We start from the raw sequence: 8685 nt of genomic DNA on the forward strand, positions 1-8685 counted from the left end.
TAAAAGTGTTCCTGATAGAAAGGACAAAAACACAAAAAAAGGACAAAAGATGAAAGAAAGAGGAGAGAGAAAGGAGATAATGACAAAACATTTTCAGTCTGCTTCATCACCTGCAACGAGATGAAAAAAGAACAGCACAACCGAAAGACATGGTACGAGACAAACAATAAAGCAACACCTTGAAACTATCGCTAAAGTAATATTATTAAGTCTGACATGTACTCTGTGTTACCTGAAGATATGAATGTGGGGTTTCTGTTTGGAAGTGCCTCTAGAAATTCTAGGAACCACTAGTAACCATGTAAATTCAGAGAAAAGTGCTCTGTTAGGAACATATGGAATAATATGAACCATGATAAAAGATGGAGCTTGGTTATTTAAGACATCATATATGAGGAAGATTTTGAATTCTATTTTGGATTTAGCAGCATTAATAAAGTGATGCTAAGATAGGTGAAGTATGATCTCTTTTTTATTTTCATAAGAACTCTGATTGCAGCATTTTTGATCAGCTGAACTACAGTTTGGGGACTTCCTGATAATAAAGAATTAAAACAGTCCAGCCTAAAAGTAACAGATGCATGGACTAGTATCTCAGCATCATCCCTGGACAGGATGTTTCACATTTTTACAATATTCCTCAGATGAAAATGAAATTCAAGAAACCTCTTTGATATTGGATCTAATTGGCAGGCCCTGATAAGCAACACCAAGATTTTTCAATTTATTATCTGAAATCAGTTTAATCCCATCCAGATTAGGTGACTGACTGATCAGCGTCTTTTTTAAAACCTCTGGTCCAAAGACAATAACTTCTGTCTGGTCTACATTTAGGAATAATTTAGATGAAGTTCCACTTTGTTCAAATCACTTTGGGCAATCTCTGCTAGAATATATCATCCAGCAGTTATGTGGATTTGTGAGAGAGAAAAAAAAACACTCTTTAGTTTTTGCAGCACTTTAAAGTGTTGATAATTTGATATTGATTTCATGTAATTTTTCATTAAAACCATGCAGTAGGGCATACCAGGTGGTTCTGAGTTATTAAAAATCAAACATGCTTATCATTTTAACACAAATATCCTACATTGAGTAGATCCACAGCAGCACTAAGATTAAAAACCCATCTCCATGACGTCAGAAGGAGAACACTGTTGGAGCTAACTCGACATGTTATAATGGAGATGGATGGAAACACTCATGCTTGTGCCAGAACATCTGGTATGGAACTGGTTTGTGTGGATGCTGGTGAAGATTCTCATTTATCCAGGTCATAGTCATCCAAAAAAGTTAACATCTTCAGACTTTGAAAACAAAGTCCAGAGGTATGTTTTTTTTAAACTTTTCTGGTTAGTGTGCTTGAACCATCAGCCAGTTCCAGCTCAGGAGAGGTGCTGAGGAACATGGAGACATCACCGTTTCCAGGTCAGAACCATCCAGAGACGACCTCCAGCCTACAGAGTCAGACTCTGAAGGTGACGCTAATATGACCACAGCAGCCCCGCTAGAAAACACACAGTGGCGAAACACGCCGGCCATGCCTCTGGTACAGATAGCAGAACCAGTTGTTAGTATATAAAATAGAAATTAGTATATAATACTTTAAATGAACATGATTTCTAGGGTTGTCAGATCCACCTGTTTGTAGCCCAAGAACATTGTGAAACCCCCTGCTATTGAAAAAAAAAACAGCATACATTTCTGAACCTTCTGTTAAAACCATGAACCTATAAAACATCCAATACAGAACACAGTTCTTTATTGAATTTTCTGTTCTCTACCAGAAAATTTGGACACCTCAGAGGATGGATGGAGGGAAGCCATGACCAACATGTTCAAGAAGCTGGACGTAGCTCAATATAAAAAAATGTTGGAAGTTTTGGAGATGTCTGGATTTAGTCGACCAAAAAGGATCACTACCAAATTCAAAAATGAGCTGCCACAGAGAATTATGGAGATGTACGGATTAGAGGGGTCTATCTCTGTGATCAAAAAGGTAATGGAGGAGATCCCACGGAACGACCCAGCAATCCAGAACCTTTTAGGCCCCTTCCTGGTAAAAGGTAAAGCTCATGTCTTTTTTTAATAGTTCACTGAAAATGACTTTGTTGCTCACATACATCATAATAAATACATTTAATACATTTTATACATGGACTTATTATGGAGGGTTACCTAGGTAACCGCCTTAGCAACCAAATAACTATTCTGACCATCTTTCTATCAAATACCCACATTATGTCCAATTTGCATAAAATGCCATTTTAAACAAAATTTAAAAAAAGAACACAAAAAAAATGAAAATAATCATAGGTTTTGACAGCTGCTTTATTTGACAGCAATTTTAAGGAAGTCTAATCATTTTTCTAATAGGCCCAAAATTGTCCCGTTTTCTTAATTCAGGTTTAAGTGTGTAATTTGGGGCCTAATTTGAATTTAAAATACATTTCTAAGGAATATCTTGAAGATAATTTTAAAGGAATACATTTACAATAATATCTGACTGTTGAAGGGAAATGCAGAAATATATGCTGGAATAATAAATTGTACTATGAAGTTTGAAACTCTGAAAAATTCTGTTTGTAATATTTTCTCCTGTTGTGTTTTCTGTTTTTAAGGAATAGAGATATGCTCTCTCTGCAGCAGGTTTGAAAAAGACTTTAATATAAAGAATTAAAGGATTATGAGAACTTCAGCACGAAGAGCCGAGTGGCTTAAACAACAAGCGTCAAGAGCCGCAGCATATAATCAGCAGGAGCAGAGGAGTATAATTCCATCGAACTGAATCAAACAGGCACTCATCCAGGGTGCCATCGAATGGAAGAGAGCTGATTAAATAACAAAATAAAAAGTTATAATTAATGAATAAAATTATACTTTCTCTTGTTTTTTCCGTCAGAATTCTTTTTACAAATAAACTATGAACAAGTATTTTTGAGAAGATATTTTTGCTTTCTTTGCAATCTGCATAAGCAACAGCATCCGCCCCTGTCTGCAGGGACTATAGAGAATAAAACAGGCTACTCAGGATGTTGCATGTATGATTGACCCTCTGGAGCTACAAACCACTTTGCTTAAATATATATTCCTTGCAAAAAATGTAATAAATATCTACAGAGCTGACAATGGCCCCTTGAGAATTAGAGGCCTGCAAAGGCATGGACATTGTGATATCAGGCAAAGAAATCAATTACAGAGGTTGGTAAAATTCACAAAAAAAAATGTGCTAATGTAAAAATAACACTACTTCATCGTATTTTTACTTAAGTGTAATTTAAAGGTAGCAATCCTAAAAAATTATGGTAGTATAAGAGAGAACTAGTCATAGAAGATCTATGTCCTTTTTCTTCAGAGTTTATATCCGAAACCCTACTGCATAAAAATGAAAAGTATTTACTCTAGATCTAGCATTTATAAAAATAAATGAATGTTTTACATTACCCCTTTATAGCTTGAAGATAAAAAATCTGAAATCAGACAAAGACACTTTTAATACTTAGCTGGTGTGATTTGTTTATAGTTTATTTTATGTTTTTATTTTTTGACTGTGTTTATTTACAGTTCATTTATTTACTTATTTGTTTATTTTTTGTTTATGAAAGTTTAAATGACAACCTGCTGCTATTGGCCATTACTCTGCACGTGAAAGACGTGCCAGAGCCACTTCATTAGTGTTAAAATGCCAATTACAGAAGGCAACTACATCTTAGATTGGCAACATACCTGCATAGCATTCCAGTGAAGGGGAAACCTATGTTTTTTTGTATTACATGGTCATTACAGTGTGGAAGGACTCCAAGGCAGACATCCGGTAGTGAGCTTATCTTTTCAACATCTGTAAGTACCCTCTTGTTAGTCAAGACCCTCTCCAACCGGTTCAGTGCAGCATGTTTAGGACAAACACATAAATGAATTTAGATTGAAAACGTGAATATATGACAAGAGAAGCTGAGGGGAGTAGGAAGAGACCGCACAGTACAGATCTCCACCCCAATCTGCTCAGCGTCCTCCTCGCAATTTATTGAAGTCAGGGGTTCCCTAGTTACAACAGCTCAGACTGTACTAAGGGGGGGGAACAAGATAAGGAATTCAGACTTACAGTCTCAGTTGACATGTCCTCTAAATCTCAAGGTTCAGTCAAAGTTTAAGTAGTTTAGCTGTTGACCAAAGTTCAGCAGGTTTAATGCTGCTCGTAAATCAACCACAACCTCCCCAAAAGCAAGTCCACAAATCACAGTATACTTTAGAAAAGGTTGCTATGATCAGATGCACATAGCTTAATGCATTACAACATTAGACAGATACATTTATATACAATTATTCTAACACTTGTAGATCTCAGTCCAGTACAGGTACATTTCAAAGTGCTTCACATGATTTAGGAAATACAACAGAAAAAATAAATAAAAGCAGAATAAAAACAAATTAGGATAAAAGAAGGTAGCAAAACAAACAAAAAAGTTGAACCAAGAAAATAAATAATTAGGGCTGGGCAACGATTAAAATTTCTAATCACAATTGATCACATAGTTTCCCTGATTATTCATGATTAATCGCATTTTATATGCAAATTCCAATAATAAAATCAAAAGTAGAGTAAGGAGTAATTTTATTTCAATGTTCTGCCATATGAATGAAAGTACCATAACATCATGGAAAAACTCATATATCAAATTTGCCAAATGCTCAATGCCATTTTAAAAATTCTTACATTTAATGTCAGAAAATTTAAATTAAACCTTGATGCATTTCAAATTGTATTTAAAGTCGTGGGGAAGTCATATTTGAATGTCAGCTCATTTGGCTTAAACATGTATATAAATGTACCCTTTATCAGACAATATTGTCCCAAAAGTTAGAAAATTTCTATAAAAAAGAAAAATGATGTCTTAAAGTCTGTGGGTTTTTTTTTCCGTTATCTTATGCAGGCCAGTTAGTTATATGAACACCTAAATTCGGCCAATCATATATCAATGGTCATCTGTCAATAAAATTTTTTCAGTCATAGCATCTTGATTCATATGTCGCAGCTAATATCCCAGTGTTCACGGGGATGGACGTCTGTGTCTTCAGCAGGCGTAGAGCTAACAGAACTGGCAGCGTTGCGAGGCAAGGGCTCAAACATGTACGGCTGTAAGCCTTCTACACCAACCAAGCTTCTGCCGCCCTGGCGTCCTCTAAATAAACATGTACAGAATGTACAGAATGTACAGAAATGTACAATGGAGGAGACTCATCCACGACCTCCGACACAAAACTCTCCTCCTCTTGCATGTTTCCACCGTCCATCCATTAAACCTGTTTGCTGCTAAATCTGCAGAAAATAACGGTCAACGATGTGAATACGATTATCAAAAGCAACTTCAAAGAAAGCCCAGTTATTTCGAAATAGAATATAAGTAACAGGTAAAAAAGTAATAGAAGTTTTAAACATATAACGTGCAGATCGTGAGGTTTCAGGCAAGTTATATGTGTAGGCTCCAGCATGTGTGTTTTTCCCCATGTATTTGTGAGAGGATAATATTAAATTACTGTTTAGAAAGGTAAATGTATTGGTGGCTTAGCTGAGATTTCTATCTAAAGCAAAGTTCTTTAAATGAGACAAAACAAATGTCAATCTTTATTAAGGAATAAAGTACAAAACAATATAAAACAAATTGCATGATAAAGGAAATATATGAAATTAACTCTTGAGAAAAGTGGCCACATCTTCTTACACCAAGGAGTTCTGACAGGAGATAACAGCTCCATTGGTGCAAAATGCCGTCGGAGAGGCATTTGCTTCGCTTCTTCAAGAGGCATCCCTTGGTGGGATAATGTTATCCCACCAAGCGGAAATTTTACACATAAGTAAGACCATATAAAAACAGACTAATGGCTGTAACAACCAATCAGGATAAATAGGAATAACAAAGAAAGGGTGAACAGGTTGTAAAGGAAAAGGGAAAAGCAGAGTACATATTGTGTGGTTATCAGAAAGTCTTGACCCCTTTTTACTGAATTAGATGTGGAGCATAGTGACGTGACATTAGTGACACCATGTAAACACTACTTGATGATAAAAAGTACCAAAATTGGTATGAAGAACATCATGAAGGACTCCAGTCATCCTGCACAGAAACTATTCCAGCCTCTCCCATCAGTCAGGAAGCTGAGATGCATGAGGTGGGAAACCGCCTACGTCATGTGCTCACTTCATGGCCTGCTGTTGTTGAATAAACTCTCTTACTTTTCTTTTCAGCGTGTGGCAACCAAGCCACTGTATAAAATAAGCATACTAATAACAGTGGAAATTGGGGAAAAAAAACACTATGAAAACATGTTTTGACAGAGATCTTTGCCAATAGGCAGTAATATGTAAACAACTAAATAAGGACACTGTAGAGGGAAAACAGGCCCAGTAAATGACAAATTCATCATTATGTCACTGATTTATCAGTAGAAATATATTAAAAAGACTTGTATTATTTCCAGTGTTGGCAGTGACATGTAATTGACCTTTGTCCCACACTAAATTACTGACAAGAATTTACAGGATCAAAAATGGCCTAAAACAACAAACAGCAGCAGGTGAAAATTGTTGCACATGTGTAATCGATTGATCACATGCAACTATAGAGCATATCGTTTGAATCGGAAATTAAAGCAGCACAAATGTTAGTTTTAACCGCACAAATCTGCACTAACAAAGCACTAAAAAAGGAGACTACTTTGGTTCAAATCGGAGTTTAATGGAGGGATGGTGACCTCTGTATGACCTAAAAAATTATCTTTAATATCACTCAAACAAAAGTAGCACAAACAATATTTTTTATGGACAAATCTGCATCAACATAGCACTAACCATTCAGTCTACTTGTAGAGTTTTTGACGTGGGTGGGGTGTCAGCTTCACACCTCCTCCTATTCTGTGGAGGGGAGGGCTGGAGTATGGTAGACCAATCCTGCCATAATTAAAAATAAATACAGAAATATATAAATGCTCCAAAAATAAATAAGCATACAATTAATTCCCCCCTAAAAATGCAGTAAACAAATAAATGTAGATAGAAATTAACTTATACAGTGAGACATAAATGTATATATCTCTTTTCACCCTTTTTTTATAATTATAACAGACAATAAATAAATAACAAAATTATTACAAAGGTGAAAAAAGAAAGAAGCTAATTAATTAGATTTCTATCTACATTTATTTGTTTATTGCATTTTTTGTGAGGAATGAATTGTATGCTTATTTATTTTTGGAGCATTTATTTATTTCTGTTTGTATTTTTTATTATGGCAGGATTGGTCCTCCATACAGGTGCAGCGCGACAATTGGAAAAAAAAAGGCGCCTTTTTTTAGAGCTCCGCTTTGCTCAAGTCTGTGGAGAAATTTGAGCAGATTAGTTGAAGCTTTAATCTAAAAACGTGACTACTGAGCCACTAGTTATACTTACTAAAGATAGATATAGATTTCCGAGTTTAAAGGAAAATCAGTGGAAATCAGGAGAAAAGAGATTTGCCATTGGACGTGGAGGTGAGATTTCAGCAGATAGAAGAGATACTGAGCTAAATTAAAATCCTGTGCAAAGAAGAGTAAAATATTTTACTCTTTTTGCCACAGAAATCACCTTTTCAGAGGAAAACTTTAGTGATAAAAAGTTTTGGTGAGTAACAGACAAAGCTTTGGGTTTTTAAATAAAAGTATTGATTTATTTTAAATCAAATTCTGTTTAATCCTAAAAAAATATCCATACTTTAATTACTTTTTCTTTTCTTTCTTTCTTTTTTTATTTTTTACTTTTGCTCTGATTCAGCAGCTCCTGATATTAACTGAAGGTTAAAGTCCTCCAGGTTATTTTATAGCCTTGCGTTTGGTTTCGTTTCCTTAAAACCATTTCAGTTCTCTCTGATCCCATCAGTTCTGGTCACAGGTTTACATCAGCTCACTTAATTTTTTCGTTTTCTTTTTTTGTCCAAGTTTCCACATTAAAATAATATATTTTAGTTTCACAACAGCTATTTCTTCTGGAAGGTCTCAAGTCCTGTGAATTAATAATAATAATAATAATATACTCGGACTCGTCTTCCGCTTTTCTGTTATAGATGTGTATGTTCTGTCGCGGGAACGCGCACCGCAATGCACATTGATTATTAAAATATGTCTGATTCTGATTCTTTGGCTGAACCTAACCACTTTTCCTAACCACTAACTCCTATCCATCAAGTGTCACTCGAACAGCTATGAAGAGCATGTTGAACGGGACCATAGACATGTCAATGGGTGAGTTCGATTTCAGAGGTTGCATCCTCAAAGGACGCGCTCTATCTGGATCCTTCGAGGGCTGTTAGAAAAAGAGACCAGAAGAGTTTTGGCTGTGAATTCAAGCAGGTGCACATAGACAATTATAGATTGCGTCCTAATTCATGGGATGCAGCCTCTAAGGGTGCATCTACCCGGACTGGATCCTTCGAAGTTTTGGCTGTGGATTCAAACAGACTTTTGGCTATCGCGACTTTTTTTTTTTTTTTTTTACCACCTGTACGCTCTGTCGCCTAGCAACCGTGAAAGTTGACACACAAAGCAGTTTCTTTTATTTTTTTATTATTGTAAAGTGAACAAAGACCACACTCATGACAATCCAGAGTGGAATAAAGGTGCCAATCACCGAGAGCATGAACAAATAAAAGCCAATGTAAT

This window comes from Cyprinodon variegatus, unplaced genomic scaffold (assembly GCF_000732505.1).
Source record: "Cyprinodon variegatus isolate N-32 unplaced genomic scaffold, C_variegatus-1.0 Scaffold1001, whole genome shotgun sequence".
In the NCBI taxonomy this organism is placed as follows: Eukaryota; Metazoa; Chordata; class Actinopteri; order Cyprinodontiformes; family Cyprinodontidae; genus Cyprinodon; species Cyprinodon variegatus.